This window comes from Pogona vitticeps, chromosome 5 (genome assembly GCF_051106095.1).
Source record: "Pogona vitticeps strain Pit_001003342236 chromosome 5, PviZW2.1, whole genome shotgun sequence".
NCBI lineage: Eukaryota > Metazoa > Chordata > Lepidosauria > Squamata > Agamidae > Pogona > Pogona vitticeps.
In genome coordinates, this window is record NC_135787.1 from 121,984,493 (window position 1) to 122,004,893 (window position 20,401).

At 38.9% G+C, this 20,401-nt stretch overlaps 1 protein-coding gene across 3 annotated transcripts in view; it reads left to right on the top strand.

Moving 5' to 3' along the window:
- Positions 1-20,401, top strand: part of TAFA5 (TAFA chemokine like family member 5) — a 418,878-nt gene that overhangs the window by 43,407 nt on the left and 355,070 nt on the right. The gene's annotated exons all lie outside the window — the stretch shown is intronic.

Here is a 20,401-nt window from a genome sequence, read left to right on the forward strand (position 1 = left end):
AACTTATTGTCAACAGTGGATTGCCACTGATTAAAGACTTTTTTTTCAATTTCAGGTGCACAGGACTCTGTCTCATTGTGTGCAAGCTGTGTGCATGCTGAACTTGAAAAAGGAAGTCTTTAATTAGTTGCAATCTGCTATCAACCATGACACTATTCCAGTTGCTCTGGCAGAGCTGTACAACAGAATTCCAGACACTCTGTGTATTTTGGACCTATACCTAAACTAGAGTACAAGGCTTGACATTAAAAGCTGCCCTAAAGCACATTGGTGATTATTCTGGATTAATCAACTTGGATTTATGCATGTGTGGCATATCACTGTGGAATTCATAAACTTTTATTGGCAATTACTTCTCAGCTAAGATTTTGTTAATGCATCAATTATTTGGTATTCCTGCTGTCTGTTTCCCTTGTAATATGTATGGCAGCATTAGATAAGCTTATTAGAGGACAATGAAGTAAAGTGTGGATGGAATACAAAAGGGATAATTCACTTCAGGTATTATTGAGTTGTAACTCCTTTGAGGGCAGAAAATGCTTAGTGAAAATCTATTTACTTGAGTGCAGCATCCTATAGAAGATAAAACAAACCTTACAATTTTCACATTTTTAAACATGTAGAATTTTACCTGTGAAGACTGAATTATTATATTAGCACAACACTTTACATGCCTAGTCAGAAGCAGCCCAACTGACTTCAGTTGAATTTTACTCTTAGCTACGTGTGTACAGCACTGTAGCCTAAGAGTCTTTAGAAGTCTGTTTGTTACAATCTTTAAAAAAAGGCATTTGAGGGTGGAGTGGATGAATGGAGAATTCTTATTATAGGAAACTCTTGGGGCACAGTTCATGTTCACACTGACATATAAATTAACCTGTGGGAAAATGGCTGATAGTAACCTATAGAGAAATCTGCAGTGTCAAGACAGTCAATTTGTGCAGGCACACTTCCTATCTAACATTTCAGATCCATACAACATTTTCCAGTTTTTCCATCTCTCACTGTAGAGGCTGTTTTTTCAAAAATCTCTTTATCATAATTGAAAGTGTTGGCTTGTGACCTGGCAAAGAGGATTTCAGCAGAGAAATTGTTAAAATCTGCTCTCTGTGGCAATATTTGTACTTCACTTTACCCCCTTCCTATGCTGTTCTCAAATAGTAACTGGCTGCCTGAACTCTTTAGTAGCGAGTCTATGAGCTTCCAGACATGGCAGTGCTGAATTTAGCAGTGTTTGTCTGTGTATGTGCTTCTCCTGTGAAATGGAAGTTGACGGGGATGCAAAGGTGATGCTACCCTTCTGGTTTTTCACAACATAGTTGAAAAGTATCATGGACAACACCAGATGCTTTTGAAAACTCTCTTTTGTAGTCAGTCGCTCCAAATTAATTCCTTCACTTTGCTTTTGCACTAAAAGCTGAGATAAGTGCTCTAATTTTAAGAATGCAACTGAGCATGCTGCAAAGCACTCCTGTAACTGAATAAAGTATACCAGTTGTTAGAGTCAATTTACTGTAGGAGGAAAATAAGAGGACAGCCTATAAAGAAGCAGGATTTGAGAAAGTTCTTTTTGAGACTACAACTCCCAGAATCCTCTAACTAGCATGGTCACTGGGACCTGTATTTCAAAAAGGTGAGTTTTTCAAGCACTGAGGGGAAAAAAATCCCCTTCCACATTAGATACACAAAAAAACAGCAAGGATCATATTTCCACAGGCTTGTTAACATATAGTTTAACAAATTGCAGTCTTCCTTCTTTATATTCAGCTGTAATGTGTCGGTAAAATCTGCCTAGTTAATATTTATGGTCTGGGTTGAGAAAATAAATGCAAATTGGCTGACAAAGGTATCTGCTATAGTAGTCAAAAACTCTTTAATGCTGCAAACACAGCTATTAACATTAGCCAACCTAGCAGCATTGCCAAAGAACAATACATCAAATCCAATAAGAAATGTTGCTATGACATCCTGGTGAGCTGATTTCAGAGAAGTTAATAAACTTTGAGAGACTTAGGGCTTGACTACAAGTTGTAATATTCCTGTTTTTACATCAGGTTTACCATGCTTGTAATCCATTTAAAAATACCAGTCTACACTATGTACACCTAAGAGTTCACATTTTGGGAGGGCTGGAAAATGTGTGGGGTTTTTTTTTTTTTTGGTCCAAAATCTTTTTTCTTAAACACCCAGAATTGGTTCTGAGCATAATTTTAAAAAAAATCATTTTGGCATATGTGAACACTTGAATCAGAGTAAATTGTGTCTCTCAAGTATTGGGTGCCAGGATCACAGAGGGCTTTTTTGGGAGGAAAGTTGTTTTTCTCTTCAAATGGGTTTGTTTTGTTGGATTCTTTCACTTGCTGTATCCCTTTGTTCCTCCAGTCTTCCCTCCCAATCCCACTCTTCCCTGTTCCTGCCAAGGGAGCTGAGAGCTTGTACTTATAAATGCAATGATTTTAAAGCCCATGTAATCTCCTGGACTGATATACTATACCACTTACAACCAGAATATAACAGTAGACCTAAGAGAATGCAATCACTGACACAAAAACCATGTGACTTTAAATTGGTTTCAAAAACCCTGATCTGATTGTTGATTTATTTCAACAGTGTAGCCACACCCTTAGTGTTGAGAAGAGTTCATAATGCTGCAGAATAAGTCCAGCTTCTTTGTTGGCAGTTGAGCTGTTCAAATTGCACTTCTAGAAACCTAAAGGAAATGTGATGTGACTTGATAATAAGATATGTGTCTTGTTTTAAAAGCGAACCCCAATTTCAGCTAGAGACAAGAGGAGTGCACACTTTGATTTAAGCAGGAAAAGGAAATGTTTTTTTCCTGTCCATTACCCCTACTGTGGCAGCAAATGCAGCCGAAGAAGGGTGCCTCCCCCAGAATTACAGGTGTCAATGTGCCTCTAAGCTCTGCCCATTGCCTCTAGCTAAGAATAAAATGGTGATGTTAACAGCATTGATTGGACAATTTGGAACATATTCTTAGAGCTGCGTTATGCTAGTACTTCATAATTTTCTCTGTCAACTTCTGATTTCCCCCCAGCTTTTAGTACAGTACCAGGCTTTTAGAGTAGTTTTGTCATTTTAATTGGTATACTAGCCTGGCAAACATGATTAGTTTACTTTATATTCCTTTCTCCCCTTAACATAGAAGTGTTATATTGGGTTCTTTTTGTGGATTTTAATATTTTATGTGAAAGCCACTTAGAAATTCTTATGGGATGGCAAGCAAATACTATAAATCAAGATAATTATAACTAACATTTGTGAACCTTGTTTTGATGCTGCTACATTGTATCACATGCTAAGAAACATGTTATCAGTAGACTGAGTCCAAAATCAATTAACTGTTACCTGTTTTCTCTGTGTGTCCTTTTACTAGGCTCTGTGGTATTACATCTTCCAAAATCCTTCACCTAGCATGGTCTTGGCATACTGGAAGTTGTTCTCTTTCTTCAATCTGATCCAGCATTTATTTGTTTTAAACCAATGGCATTTACAGTGAAATCTTGGTTCGTATAGAAACAATGTAATACATCACCACCACTACCCCCATTGATCTGCCACACATAGGGTGGAATCTTGTTACATAGCAGCTACAATCTTGTTGCTTAGCATCGTACATCCATTAGAATATGGCCAATGATTCAATGGGAATTTGGTGAGTTAATTTTTCCATACATTCTGTTGATTCAAATTGGCCTATTCTAGTTGTGAGTTACTTTAGCATAGAAAGTTGCAACAGGAGTAGGCCTATTTGCATCAATGGAATATACAGTAATTTAAAAAGTTAACTCACCAATTTCCCACAGATTCATTGGGCATTCTTTCATGTGACTTATTATGCTAAATAACAGGGTTGCAGTTATTAGGTAATCCTGAAGAGAAACATAAAATGAATAAACTATAAAACATTTTTGATATGGTAAAATAGAATGCTTAGCAATAGTGCTGTACCTAAAATTTCTGATCCTGAGAATTTTAACAATTTTAATTAAATTTGATAGAAAAAAAATTTCCTTTTAAACAAAAAAAAATCCCAAGAAAGAGTAAATGTTTGGAGAAATTCTCATGGGAGAGGTTTAGGATTTTTCTGCTTAACTTACAAGTTGTGTGAGGAGGGTGTATGAATGTCTTTGTGCAATAATCTCTCTGGCAGTCCGTCCCCTCTAGTTTCTCATATTGCAGTTAATACTTGAATTAAGGAAAGGGTGTTGTAAGGTAACCAGTTCCTGAGGATTTTCTTTTTCCAGATAAAAAGTTATAGGTAGCCAGGAAAGCTACAGAATTATAAGCAGTGCGTAACAGGAAGGAGTCACTTTACAATATTTTGGCAAACACAAAATACAGTATTACCAAAAGAAATTCTAAAGGGTGATGAAAGGAGGTATAAAAATAGGAGCCTTTTTTGTGAAGAAATAATAGTATGGAGAAACAAGAGAAATTTTGCATGACAGAGCACTAGCAGCACCTTTTTTAAAAAACTGGATGCAACATGGTCCTCATACCTGCTGCAATATTTACAGAAATGAAACTGACACATGTCTATAATAGCCACTAAAATGTAGTATTTAGGAGGCCTGGGAATGTTGCAACACCCTGAAGACATGAGCAAAAATTTCTGATAAATATTCCTCTTTTTTTTTTCATTTTTTACTCCCCCCAGAAATAGAAATTTATTTATTTCCAAAATCTTGCCACTATTTGGGGTTGTGGTAAGAAAGGTTATGACTATTTCTCCATCACCAGTCATTCGTTCGTTCGTTTGTTTGTTCATTCGTTCGTTCGTTCGTTTGTTTGTTTAAACTTATACCCTGCTGATTTAGTGGACAAGCCATGACCAGAATGCTGTAGAATAACACTGGGTAAAGGGCACTGTGGTCTTGGATGACAGATGATATATCACTGCAGAGAGAATGCAAACATCAAAAATCCCTGTGGGGAAAAAAGTATGCAACAATCACTGCTAATGGTGAGAGACAGCTGGAGAATTTGTCTTTCCCCTTGAGAAATTCAGTGGTCACCCCAACTTTCTCCTCTTTTTTTGCTGCAAAAGAAGCAGCTCAAGGGACGTTGACCGGTCTTTTTTCATGCACCGAGTGGACAATGACCTCCTCATTTTCTTCCTTTATTATTTCCCTCTTTTGTATAACCAATAAAATGAAGAAAATAAAAATGCTTCATCATTATTCTCCTTAGTTCAATTGTTTTTTTCATCCTTCTAATCTTTGTCTTTGCTTGCTCTCTAAAACAGTTTTTTTTTAACCCCCCCTTGCACTTCCAGTTTATTTGGAAGTTTATTGTTTTATGGGAAAAGACTGAACTAAAATAGGAATTGAGCACCTCTGCCTTTTCTTTGTCCTCTGTTAGAATTTTTCCATCTCCATTACAGAGATGTGCCACTATATCTTTTGTTTGTCTTTTTCTACTCACATATCTGAAGAATGTTTTTTATTGCTTTTAATGTCTCTAGCTAACCTCAGCTCATTCTCAGCTTTTGCCCTCCTAATGCTATCCCTGCATTTCCTTGCTAAGTATGCAAAGACTTTTGTGAAATCCTGGCTCATATTGTGCTAAGAAACGCTTATAAGTGAATGATTTGAAGACTAAATGTATGGTATTAGGGAAAAGAATGTGAAAATATTGATATTGATCTAGATAATCAGCAGTTGGAGCAAATTGATACGGATATCTACAGTAGGCTTTACTTTCAAAAGCACTGGATATTGTTCTGCTCATTTGAAAACAGCTGCTTTAACAGCCGCTGTCATATTTTGATATACATTTGACCAAGGTGTGGAGCTCATAGTCCTCCTCCTTGAGCTTTGCAGAGCTAATTTATTAACTCAGCTAACACATGGGGCCCCTCGATTGGCACATTCAAAAACTGAAGTTTTGGACTCAGAACAACATATGTTTTGAACAAGAGTGCTAGGGGTCTCTCAATTTAACCCCAAAGCAGTTGTCTATATGGAGACAGCTTGCTGCTCTATGTCAAAACTACTCCAGAGAGCAGCCATCTGTCCCTGGTTAAAATATTTTTTTCCAGCAGGCTTTCCCCAAGTATTATTGGCATTTCAAGATACAGGCCCAGATTCACAGGCTAGCAAAATCTTTTCATCTGTTTCTGGATTGGGCTTTTCAATGTCCTATTTGATGATAGGAGGGATGGGAGTGCTCACACAGAGACTGTAAGGCATCTAATTGATGTTAACCACCATTACTTTTTAAAATTGCTTCTAGATTTTTATAGGGTTGTTAATTTCTATGGTTATAATTATTGTCTGTTATATCACCGTACTGTTTTTCAATATTTTATTTTATTTTTTGTTATTGTGAGTTACTGTAAGTTTTGTGGGGATGGTATATCAATCAGTCAAACAAACCAACCCACTGTATAATGATTTGACCTGTCCTGGATATGATCACATTATCTCTGAAGACTCAGGCTCATAGCTTGAGAGTACTCCTGGATGCCCAGGTCCCAGCTGTGGTCAGGAATGCATTTACATAGTTAAAGCTAGTGTGCCAGCTGCACCCATTCTGTTTGGATTGCTGTATCCTTTTAAATATATTTTAATATTTTTATGTTTTTTTTAAATAGCATTTTAATATTATTTTTAATTGCCTTTTAATGATATAATTTTTTTTGCTTTAAATTCCTTTAAAATTATTTTAATTTTTATTTATATAACAAACACACAAAAGAAAAAGATAATAAACATTCAAACATAAAGTATAACACACTCTTTAAATTCACTATTCTTGTACACTCCACCCTGTGTCACCCATTCCTTCAGGACTAAGTCCTTTGCACTGTCATCACCACCACCACTAGCAGCACCACCATCATCATTCTTTATCGAGATAAATGAAAACATCATAAATGGTAGTACTTTTTGTGATGCAGTCACTGCTTGTTAAAATACTGTTTATAGCAATAAGTTTTGTGATGAGATTTTTAGCTTCCAGTGTGATACAAATGGTTATTTACATGCAAAATATAAATAAATAAATAAATAAATAAATAAATAAATAAATAAATAAATACATACATACATACATACATACATACATACATACATACATACATACATACATACATACATACATACATACAGTATAGGTTTTGCTGACTTTCTGAGTAAACAACTTCCTTCCTTCCTTCCTTCCTTCCTTCCTTCCTTCCTTCCTTCCTTCCTTCCTTCCTTCCTTCCTCTAAAGTGTGTTTGTGGGTTAATTAAAAGCAAGGTTTTAAAAATGTTTCTCATAACTTCACAGTGAGTGCTCTGTGTATCCAAGAAGCACACTTCAGTTGTGTGTTCTCGCTGCATTCATTATGGGTATACTACTTAGTTCAACTGCTGAAGGTGCTCAGAAATTCATACCAAGACTTGTTCTGCCAAATATTTTACTATGAAGCAAAGTGCCTATCAAAATCTGACATATTTTTTACATAGAGGGAATATTTTAATTCTACAGTTTCTTTGTCAATAGTCTGCTTCTCCCAATTTAGAATGTATTTTCTACTTTTGCCATGCTAAGCAGAATATTTATTTTTGTGTCACAGCTATTGATGATTATCCACACTTCACCTTACATATCTGCATTGAAGAAACGCCTCAATCACAGTTCTGCATAAATTGTTTTGATATTAGATATGTGCTGACTTGAGTGTATTTTTAATCTAATCAGCATTGTTAAATTTAAAATTAGATTTACTTGGTATTCTGCTGCATCAACAACAACACAATTAAGATTTAATGGTTCTAATTAAGCACCAGTGTCTGATATAAGCAACTACACTTCATTTCCCCTTATTGTCTAGGCTTTATGTGCTTGACCTTGAGCAGGCTGCATCCATTCAGATTATTCAGAAAGTGTTTAGAGTGGATTAAGAATGACCAACTGTCTCAAGATAGGGCAGCTTTCTCTATGATGTGGGAGAAGGTGTAGAACTCCAAGGTTCTGTATGTGTTTTCCAACCACAACTCTGTTTGAAAACTATTGAACCTGAGTATAGCTGTAGGTACTCAGCCAGCTTCCAATACCTGCTGGACAGGGAGATAGGCTTAGGATGCTTTGTTACATTAGGTTTTAAGTTATGAATGCTTGGATGAGTGTGGAATTGCTTGTTTTAGGGATGGAAAGGAAGTGATAAGGAAAACAGGAAATTAATTGTTAATTGTTAATTAAACTGTCAAGGTACTGGAAAGAATACCTGTAGGGATTGTAAGAAAAGCATGGCATAAGGCAAATGCTAATTTTAAGCTGTTCTGGGCATTTCAGATAGGGAAGAGTAAAAATAGAAATAAATGGTAACTATGGTGTTGATAAAATGTTAAGACTCCTATAGGTGAATATGAATAAATAAATAAGTCACCCAACATATCAGGTTGGTTAACTAGATCTAGGAAAATAGAAAGCTAACATATACAAAGGGGGCAACTGCAATAGCAAAAAATGCAGTAAATGCTCTGGGATAGGAATAGTGAGATCTGTATTATTTTCTGTTGGCTACATGACATACAATTAACTGAAAATCAGCCTGGTGTTTTCCCCCCCAACCTGAATTTTTTCCTCTCCTGATGGGGCATCTATGTTTTCTGTTTTTGTAGTGAGTGCATTTACATTGGTTAAAGCAGGGTGATTGCTTTTGCCAATATGGATGGATTTGTAGCTGTTCTGTTTCAAACCATTCTACAGAGTTACAGTAATTAGTGAGACAGGCAGTTTCCTTCTCTCTCTCTCTCTCTCTCTCTCCCTCACCTGACTCCTGATTCCTCTATGGTTGGCTAAAGTGAATTCACCAAAGGAAAATGACTTTTTGGGTCAGACTTCGCTTGGATGTATTCACATTTTTTTCCTGCTGTGTAGTTGTACCCTAAATTAAATCACTAGTTCATCTGCTATTCTAGATCAGCTGTTTTGATTCACCTCAGCTGATACTTTGAAATGTAATTTAGAATGGGGAGATGGGACCTATTAGGATGATCCATCCATGGAGGCTATTGGATCTGACTGGATTCCAAAATGCCTTATGTGGCTTTCCGACTGACCTAGTTGGAGTTCCTGTCAAAGCCCAGGTCATCAAATGGTATTTGTTGGTGACTTAGGCAGTAGACAAGATAGCATCCAAACACCCTTTCCATTTTAGGGCTCATCCCTCACTTTGGTTTATGAATGAGCCATGAAACAAGTGAGGAGAAGGCTAGAGAGCACTTGGAGGAAAGCTCACTCAGATGTGAATTTAACTACAGTGGTGCCTTGACTTACAAACTTAATCCGTAATGGAATGGTGTTCAGAAGTCAAAACTTTCATAAGTCAAAACAGCATTTCCCATAGGAACGCACTGAAACCCGATTAATCTGTTCTGGCTGTTTTTTGTTCTTATGTCAAGGCACGGTTTGTAAGTCAAAGCATTCGTTCCCATAGGAACTAATGAAAAACCGGTTAATCTGTCCTCTACCACTAGGGGGAGATTTTTTTAAAAACCTAAGATGATTTAGGTTAAAAAAAGGGCAGGAAAGGAGGGAGACAGAGAGAGAGAAGACAATGGGGGAGGGAGAGAGTTTGAAGTCTAAAACACATGCTAAACCAACACATTTTAAACCAAGCCAGCACAGACCCTTACAAAAACTTTTCTGATTTGCAAGGGAAGCATGCATGAACCATTGCAAAAACAAACAGAGCAGAGCAGAAATGCAAAGAGAATGAAGCAAAAAAGCAAGAGAAGCGTGCATGAATCATTGCAAAAACAAACAGAGCAGATCAGAATGCAAAGAGAACGAAGCAAAAAAGCAAAGGAAGCATGCATGAACCATTGCAAAAACAGAGCACCACTGTACAGTGAAAAGGATGTCCAGCAAATATTGTAAAGCCATTTAAGCAGTGAAATGTGCATGCACACCAGGCTTATTTATGAGGCAGCTAACCACTAGGTGGCATCCTATCAAATGTTTCGCAGCCTCATGGCTGCTGGATGCCACAATACATGTATACTCCTCAGTCAGATGCAACCACCTGTTAACTGTTTCACAACACATTTTTAAGCAAAGATTGAGGCCATTTACTGGGATCATGACTCCACTAGTGAGGAAATAGATTATATCAGGAAATTTGATGCACCATTTTATGCAGTTGTATTAGATCAATTCCAGCCTACTATGTCTGATTATGCTGACAAGGCTCTTATACATTGTAAAGCCACCACCTCACGATTTGGACCCATGTTCCTCCTGGCTTTTGAAATCAGCCAAAGAGGTAATGGTAGAATGGGGTATTCATATAATTATTCCTCTTTTCAAGAGGGTTATATGCTATCTTGTCTGAAAGAGACAATAGCTAGGCCCATTTTAGAAAACACCAATTTGGTGATGGATGATTTGAACAAATTTCAAACATTTGCCAATATACCATTCATGGGGAAACTGATTGAGAGAGTGGTGGCAGACCAGCTGCAGGTGTTCTTGGAGAATACTGGTAGTCTTTATCCATTTCAGTTGCAGTTCAGGCTGCATTATGAGACTGAAACACTTATGGTTGCCCTGCTGGATGACCTGTTAAGGAAGGCCGAGTCTACATGAAGACAGCATGGAAGCTGCAACAAGTACAAAGTACGGCGGCCAGACTGGTTTCAAGTTCCTTGAGATATGATCATATCTTCCCAGTCCTGGCCTTCCTGCACTGGCTGCCTACACACTTCCATGCCAATTTAAGGTTTTGATGTTGACATATGCCTGAGCAGTTCTCTCCTTGAGATTGTCCACCTGTGACACCTGCTCCACCCAAGTTATAAGGCTCAGAAATTGACTGTATTCACAAGTGAAGCCCCAATTATTCTCTAATTATGGCGAAATGCTTCTTATAACTCATCAACTGATGGTGAAAAATACAGTAGCAGTACAATGCATTTAGGCAGGTTGGTACTGTCATAAAAAAGGTAACATGCCAAAATGAGGCTGCTTAGTTTTTGGGCAGATATATATATGTACATTCTGTGCATGTACTTTTAAATGCAAAAATCAATTAATTGTTGAAAATATAGTTGGAAAAGAAAGGGAATAAAAGCCTGTTTCTGAAGCCTGATTCTTTTCTTCACTGAACTGATGTTAATTGAAAAGTTGATATGCAGATGACATGAAAAGATTTTTTTCCCCACAGTTAACATTCATGTGGAATTAATTTCTTTTGATAGATCTTTAAGAATATATACATAGGCTATGGTTTGCCAGATATCTTAAAGTTGTCAAGTTGTTCACACCAAAATTCTGCAATAAGGAATCCTCATAGTTGGACCACAGCTGACCCTTATTATTGGTAATGAAGTTTGATCAAAGAACACAATGAACTGTACTATGCCTTCATAATACAGTATCTGAAAAATAATGTTCTTTACACAGTATGGATTTCCAAGAGTCCTTAATCCTTATATTGATCTTTCCTATAAATTATTGCTAGTATAGAAACAAATGATGGGAGAAAATGGTTTGCACAAAACAGAATGTAACCATCAGTAACTCTGGAATAGTGCAGAAAAATGAGGAATGTGATCAGATATTGACTGCTCATTCTGCTTTGTACACTTATATTCTACAATTTATTTTCATAAGATTGTTGTGGTTTTGACATTGTTTTCATGTTGACTTCGCAGTAATTGTGTAATGCTATCTCAGGCTAAGGAAGTGACTTGAGTGAGAATAGCCAATGAGTGTTATTGTTTGATGGGGCATCTCAGATATAGCTGGTGGATATTCAACATAACTAACACAGAGAGTCCGACAAACATTCTTGGTGTTGTACCACACTTAGGACCTGGAAAACAGACCTTCAATAGCAAGATATGTGTTAGGTGCCATCAAGTCACATCTGACTTATAGCCCAACATTCTCTTGTATAGAGATGCAGCTGGGTAGTTTTTGGTAGTAAATTTTTGCAAGTGAAGAAATTGCCATAGATATTGTCAGTTACACACTTATGGTTTGGATATGGAGGTATATCCAGTCATGTGTGACCCCTTGCAGCCTGAGTTGGTGCTATTCAAAAACAGTTTAAAGCAGTCTGATTTCTTAACTTGGTGCTATTCACCTCAAAAAGACACACTGTGCTCTGCCAGTGTAACTTGGTAAGAGGATTACGGCCATAGTAACTCTACTAGGGTTTTTAAGGTATGCGAGAAATTAATATTAATATATATATATACAGTAACTCAACAGGCAGCTGCATTTGTTGTTGAATGCTGGTGGCCGGCAGAGGCAATGTGGTGGTTGCCATGTTGGGAATGTCAGCTGTCCCTTCCCAGGATGCTGCATGGCCACACAAAGGACAAAGAGGACAGGAGATCCTAGCCAATCCGGTGGGCTGAGGGCAGTGTTTTCCTTCCCACAGGCTGTCCGGATTGGTAGGTTCAAATCTGGTCCACCTGTACGGAAATAAATAGAGGTCCTTGGCCATGAAGCTGGCCTACTCTGCTTCCAGTCTTCTTCTGTCTGCCCACCCTTTGTCCATTTGGTGTTTAGAAAGCAAATAAAGGGTTATGAATCTTCTGTCATGTCTTTGTCAGAATCATTTGGAAGCATGGGTACAAGTCAGGACAGATGGTGGTAGAGTCAGTCAGGTGTTTGACCCTCCCTAGTGGATTCTCTTTAAGGGGCTGGCGCAGAGATATATTTTGAGGCTCACTTGGAAGACTGTGAACTCTCTGCTTTAGGGATGCTGGAAGGGGCCACACAGACATTCACGTTAATTTTATTTTCCATTTATCTTGGTTACACATCATTTGGCTGACAGGTCAACTGACATTGATCCATCATCCATGCTAGCGCCAGTATTACAGGAAGCTGTTAGGAATAAAGTTGTGGCCTGTTCTTCCTTAAATGTTGTGTGTTTGTGTGATCATTCTGTCCCTGAGCCCAGGACCATTGCCTGGCAACTTGGATGACAAATAAATGAATTTCCCTTTGATTAATGGGAAAAAGTACAAAAACTGGGAGAAAAAGAGCTTGGGAAATATTAGAGATTTCTAAGAAATGTTGTAACAAAGGAATCTGACAAATGTTCACATGCCTGCTGATAGGGATATGATAAAACAGCAACATTGTATATAAAATATAAAAGTGAATGGGTTTTATTCTATCAAAAATACTTTTCCATAAAAAAAAATTCTGGGAGATTTTTCTGTTGCTGCTCTGTATTGCTAGATCTACAAGTAACTTAGCACACACAACTTCAGCATTTAATATGGATCATGGCCCTGAGAGTCAATGAAACATGGATAAAAACCAGTAATGCTGCATGTTCTTTAGTCAGTTTTACCTAGCCTACTGGGTACAGTGAAGATAATTGCTGTAGTAGAATATAAAACAAAACTCTGGATTATGTAGCTAAAGTAAGCTCCCAATATCTGTCCTGATCATTATTCATATATGTATGTTGCTTAATCAGAGAGTAAAGTAGGTAAATTGCTCAAGCCAGAATGAAAATGCAGTGGGTAGACTCTTGGGTTTTCTTTCCCCTGCAGGCACTTATCAATTAATTTGTATCATTTGAAAATATCCCTTGATAGATGCTGCATAATTGGCAACTGAATTTCACCAGGAGGATGGCATCGGTGCTTGCTTGTCAAACTGTGTACTCCACTACAGCCGACCCTGACAAAAACACGTTCTTCTTGGCAGTGCTTCCATGGCAATGGATGGCAATGTTTCCTGCCCTCAGATTGTAAGCTGTGCAACAACTGACATATTGTTAGCTCAGATGCCAGTCATGGACCACCATCGCTCTTCTGCTTTTCAAATTAGATTTTTCCAGGAGGAGGAAGCATGGCATGATTGGATCATAGTTGCTGGCAGATGACTGTGTTCTCAAGCACACAGATGGACTCCTCATTTCTCTTTAGCCCTTGTGTGTGTCCTGTCACTGCAATGTGACATGAGAAAGCCATGGGGACATATTTGCATACTAATGTGGTTATTTTAAAAAGGTATTTTTCAATTTTTCCTCTTTCCTAGTTCATGATGGATCATACTGAGTTTGTATAAAAAGAACATTAAAACTCAAATGGCCGTGCTCACACATTCAAACATCATTGTGATAGATGTGATAGAATGAGAATAAAAATGGCAAAAGTAGCAGTAGGATAGCACCATTGTTAAGAGAATGAAACAAACCTCTTTCTCATATCAGGTTTTGTGGATTTCTGGGTGGTACTAAAAAAGAATTTGCCTTTTTAAATTTGAGAATTAGAAAAAATGTGGTTGGTGATGTTTGTCGCAAGTCTGACATATATATTCTTCTTATGTGAATAACGTAACCATTAAGATTTCGGACTGTGATGCATTAATTATGAAGCTTCTTTTAATTTTTGTCCCCTCTTCTTACTTTCATTGTGCCATTGAAAGGCACTGTGGTGTAGCAGACAGAGTGACAGACTCGAACGGGGTGGCAAACATTTGGTAGTCCAGATGTTTTTGAAGTTAACTCCCAGAATCTCCAGCAATTCTTCCTGTTTATCACACTGATGGGAGTTTCAGCAACCTCTGAAACTACAAGCCTCCCCCATATGTTTAAGACTGGAAGGCCTTGGGGATGTACTTTTGCATTATCTATCCAATATTAGCAGTCACAGCCTATGTACAATGACTGGCTAAGAATTCTAAGAATGAGTCTATTGAATTCCCACTCAGACCAAACCAAATGCATATGTTTATAGCTTTAAACCTACTGAGCTACTCACGTTTTATTTACTGGTCATTCTGCAAGTGATTAGGCCTCTTTATCACAAACTATCTGACAATGAGCCTGTGGCTGATCCAGGTATCTGGCTTCCTTGCTAGATTTAAGGGAATCTGGAATGTGTTGTTTTTGGAGGCAAGACTGGTGACACCATAGCATATACCAAGTCTGCAATGTGCCTGGATTTGCCCTGGATGAAAATGATATATTACTGACTATCTGCACATAATTACATTCATTCAGCTTTCACTCAGGACATGCAACTTATCTACAACCAGTTCCTGCAAAACAAGCACATCTGTTCTGACACATTAGAATAGATTCACAATTTAAGTATCTGTAACAGCTATTTCCTAGATTACAGTTACCAAGTGAAGGAAAAAGGCAGATCAAGGAAGACAGAATACTATGCAGTTTGCTACTGACCTTCAATTCTCTCTTCTTAAAAAACTTCAAGCAGTGCTGGTCTACAAAATTGATGTGACTTGTGATAAGCACATTTGTTGTTGTTTAGTCATTGTGTCTGACTCTTTGTGACCCCATGGACCAGAGCACGCCAGGCCCTCATGCCTTCCACTGCCTCCTGGAGTTTTTGGTCAAATTCATGTTGGTAGCTTCATCATCTGTTGTCCTCTTCTCCTCTTGCCTTCACATTTTCCCAAAATCTGGGTCTTTCCCAGGGAGTCTTCTCTTCTCATGAGATGGTCAAAGTATTGGAGTCTCTGCTTCAGGATCTGTCCTTCCAGTGAGAACTCAGGGTTGATTTCCTTCAGAACGAATAGGTTTGATCTCCATGCAGTCCAGGGTACTCTCAAGAGTCTCCTCCAAAACCACAGTTCAAAAGCATCAATTTTTTGGCGGTCAGCCATCTTTATGGTCCAGCTCTCTCTTCCATACATCACTACTGGAAAAATCATAGCTTTGACTATGCAGATTGTTGTCGGCATTTCTTCCGCCAATCTTAATTTAGTTTTGGGATTCATCCAGTCCTGCTTTTCACATGATGTATTCTACATATAAGTTAAATAAGCAGGGAGACAATATACAGCCTTGTAATACTCCTTTCCCAATTGTGAACCAATCACTTGCTCCATATCCAGTTTTAACTGTTGCTTCTTGTCCCACGTATAGATTTCTTAGGAGATAGATAGGGTGATCAGGCACTCCCATTTCTTTAAGAACTTGCCATAGTTTGCTGTGGTCCACACAGTCAAAGGCTTTTGCATAGTCAATGAAGCTGAAGTAGATGTTTTTCTGGAACTCTCTGGCTTTCTCCATAATCCAGCACATGTTAGCAATTTGGTCTCTAGTTCCTCTGCCCTTTTGAAATCCAGCTTGTACTTCTGGGAGCTCTTGGTCCACATACTGCCAAAGCCTACTTTGTAGGATTTTGAGCATAACCTTGCTAGCATGTGAAATGAGTGCAATTGTACGGTAGTTGGAGCATTCTTTGGCACTGCCTTTCTTTGGGATTGGGATGTAGACTGATCTTTTCCAATCCTCTGGCCACTGTTGGGTTTTCCAAACTTGCTGGCATATTGAATGTAGCACCTTAACAGCATCATCTTTCAAGATTTTAAATAGTTCAACTGGAATGCCATCACCTCCACTGGCCTTGTTGTTAGCCAGGCTTTCTAAGGCCCACATGACTTCACTCTCCAGGATGTCTGGCTCAAGGTCAGCAACTACATTGTCTGGGTTGTACAGGATATCCAAATCTTTCTGATATAATTCCTCTGTGTATTCTTGCCACCTCTTCTTGACGTCTTCTGCTTCTGTTAGATCCCTCCCATTTTTGTCTTTTATCATGTTCATCTTTGCGCAAAATGTTCCTCTAATATCTCCAATTTTCCTGAACAGATCTCTGGTTTTTCCTTTTCTGTTATTTTCCTCTATTTCTTTGCATTGTTCATTTAAGAGGGCCCTCTTGTCTCTCCTTGCTATTCTTTGGAAGTCTACATTCAATTTTCTGTAACTTTCCCTATCTCCCTTGCATTTAGCTTCCCTTCTCCTCTCTGCTATTTCTAAGGCCTCATTGGACAGCCACTTTGCTTTCTTGCATTTCCTTTTCTTTGGGATGGTTTTTGTTGCTGCCTCCTGTACAATGTTTTGAGCCTTCATCCATAGTTTTTCAGGTACTCTGTCCACCAAATCTAGTTCCTTAAATCTGTTCTTCACTTCCACTGTGTATTCATAAAGGATTTGGTTTAGATTGTATGTAGCTTACTAGACCAGTGGTTTTTCCTACTTTCTTCAGTTTAAGTTTGAATTTTGCTTTATGAAGCTGATGATCAGAGCCACAGTCTGCTCCAGGTCTTGTTTTTGCTGTGTATAGAGCTTCTCCATCTTTGGCTGCAGAGAATATAATCAATCTGATTTCGGTATTGCCCATCTGGTGATGTCCATGTATAGAGTCGCCTCTTGTGTTGTTGGAAAAGAGTGTTTGTGATGACCAGCTTGTTCTCTTGACAAAACTCTATTAGCCTTTGCCCTGCTTCGTTTTGAACTCCAAGGCCAAACTTACCTGTTGTTCCTTTTATCTCTTGACTCTGTACTTTAGCATTCCAGTCCCCTATAATGAGAAGAACATCTTTCATAAGCACATAGTGACAAGCAAACATTTTTAAAACTTGAAATATTCTTGGGTTCTGGAACAAAGACTTTCTTCCTAGGGCATTTGTGGGTCTTTTGTATTAATTGTTTGGGTTTCTAGTCTTTTAGAAATGATTAGTAAAATAATAAAACAGATTTTTGGAATAATTTTGCAAGGTTTTATTGTGGGAACTTGAAATATTTTTAAAGAATTATTTTATATGTGTACTGTATTATGTATGGTCAATAAGCAGGCAATATGCAGGAGATTGACTTCAGAATTCAAAATACAAATTGAATGCTTGCATTTGCTTGCATTTGCCATATTTCTTACTGAACACTTTTTTGAAGCATCCCCTCCCTCATCTGTCAGGTTAGGTCAGTATTTTTCACATATTCCAAAGTATTATGTCTGCTAGATTCAGCAGGATATTAAGGTTAAGACCTATTTCAAAAGCTGCTATGGCTGCAGATCACAATAGAAAGCTTCCTTGGTGTTCAGACCAATAAATAAATTAGAAGAAGGGCTTTAAGCTGTGCATGATAAAATGAACTGAAAGTAGGGCAGAGAAAGAACAACCTTTGTAATGAGCCTTGCCTAGGGCTAAGGAGAATCAGAAGCTCATTGTGTATGTCAGTGCATGGTGCAACAGTGTTGCAAAGAGTTGGTGACTGAGGTTTTCAAGAGCCTCAGGGTACTAGCATTTCAGTTGCATATAATGATAGTGAATGCCTTGGATATACTAAATAAATCTTGTTTCTGCAGGTTACATTTTCAAGTTGTAACTTAAGAATAGAATGACATACTTCTCATGATGATGTTTTAGCTACTGTAATGTGCTGTCACTCCATTTTTCTTATCTTGGTATAGCATTTATAATATTTGCATTATAAGATTTGTAATATTTAATGCTTTTAAATTAAAAGCCAGGAGTGTGCTGTTTAGACCCTGGTTTGTCCATTCAGAAATAACCCTGTTTGATTCAGACTGATTTAAATGCTTCTTGATTCAACCCTGATCCTGGATCTGAAATGGGATTGAGAAATCTAAAGATTGGTGTTTCATTAACTATCATTGGATTTCCACAGATATCTATTGGTTTTGGACTAATGACAAGGCTTTCCAAGAACCAGGCAGCTATATTTTACAATCACTGAGGTGTCTATATAGCTTTAAAGACAGCTGCCTCTCAAGGTCATTACAGTAGTTCAGCCTGAATAACACAAGTTCATAGATGGAATACTATTAACATGAGATTTACAGGTTGCTTTTTAAAAAATGTTATAACATACAGAAAATTGGGGGAACAAAAAGGAGGAGCTGCTGAAAGTTGTAGGTTCTGCTGCTTTGTTACCAGTAAATATCTCAGCTTTGATCCATCTGCATTGAATCATTGCAGACACAATGCTATGTGATCTCCCAAACTTAGCCAGGAAATAGACACTAAGCCAGAGGTGGGGAACAGATTACTCTTCACGGCTTGCATAGCCAATATGAAGGTTGATGGATGTTGCAATCTAACAACACCTGGAGGTCCAGGTGCAAGGTTGAAGGCCCTTGCACTTCTCTCTTCTTCCCTCCATAACATACATCCTTTGATTCAGTTTTGCAATTTGACCTTGCCCACATTTTTACAATTGCTGTATGATAAAGGCCATGTTCTTACTGGTATCAAATAGTTACTGTTTGTCTCAATCAGCTTCTGTTGTTGCTAATCTTCCTCCTCTCAAAACATTGTTCTCTTCTCAAAAATAAAAATAAAAATAAAGAATGAATGGGTAGATGGATGAATCACCCAGCCTCCAAGCCCATTTATGACCGACCAGAAGCACGTATTGGGGTTATCCATAATTACAGCCAGTGTATCATAGAAGGAGCCTTCCCAAAGAGTGCAAAAGCATTGCAGGTACACTCAGGTGTCCCTTGGATAATGGTGTGTAGCTGGCAAACCCTTCTCTTTCAATCGTATTGCACTGTAAACTTGGAAACACCGTGGCTTTTGACTGTGAAAAACAATAACAGAAACAACACATAGACCTACACTGAAGCAGGGTATATTGAGTTAAATTTTATATGCATTTCTCACTCCAGTTATCTCACAGATTTGAAAGTGTAGAACAGGGAATGTCAGAATAGCTGCATAACTGGAAGACCTCGAACATTTAATATTACATAAGACTCTTATACAGTGGACCCTCGACCTACAGAATTAATCCGTATTGGAACGGTGACCGTAGGTCAAAAATGCATTTCCCATAGGAATGCATTGAAAACCATTTAATCTGTAACCGGCCCAAGAAACACCCCCCCCCATACACAAAAAAATGTAAAATAAATTTTAAAAAATTAAACCTTGCCTTTTCAAAGTCTACCAGGGGTCCACCATCACTGCTGCCAGAGGACTCCAAGGGCTTCGGCTCCACTGCGGAGGCCTCTCAGAGCTACCCCGCCACCACCATTGCTGCTGCCAGAGGACTCCAAGGGGTTTGGTGCTGCTGCCGGAGTCCTCTCGGAGCTCCCCCGGCCCTGCTGATGCAGACTTTCCCAGGGTGGATCGGGCCTACCAGGGGAGGGCTTCCCCCAGTAGCCCTGGTCTACTGCCCAGGAAAGGCTGGTAGACCGGGCCTACCGAGGGAAGCCCTCCCCAGTAAGCCTGGTCCACTCTGGGAAAGCCTGCATCAGCGGGGGGGCACCTCCAGAGGCCTTCGCCGCTGCCATGCTTCGGAGGCACGATCAGCGGCAGCAGGGGAGCTCCGAGATGCCTCCAATGGCAGTGGAGAAGCTCTGGAAGGCATCCGGAGGTCCCCCACTGCCACTGCCACTGCTTTGAGCTGAGCCACGCTGGGCGATCCTGGCCATGCTCAGACTCCTGGACTTCCCCCACTACCACTGTCGCTTGGCTCCCAGCAGTGGTGGCGCAGGAAGTCCAGGAGGCCTTCCAGGGCTTCTCCGCTGCCATGGGAGGCATCTCGGAGGTCCGCGCTGCCACCGATCATGCTTCGGAGGCACTATCGGCGGCGGCAGGGGGAAACCTCCAAGATGCCTCCCATGGTGGCGGAGAA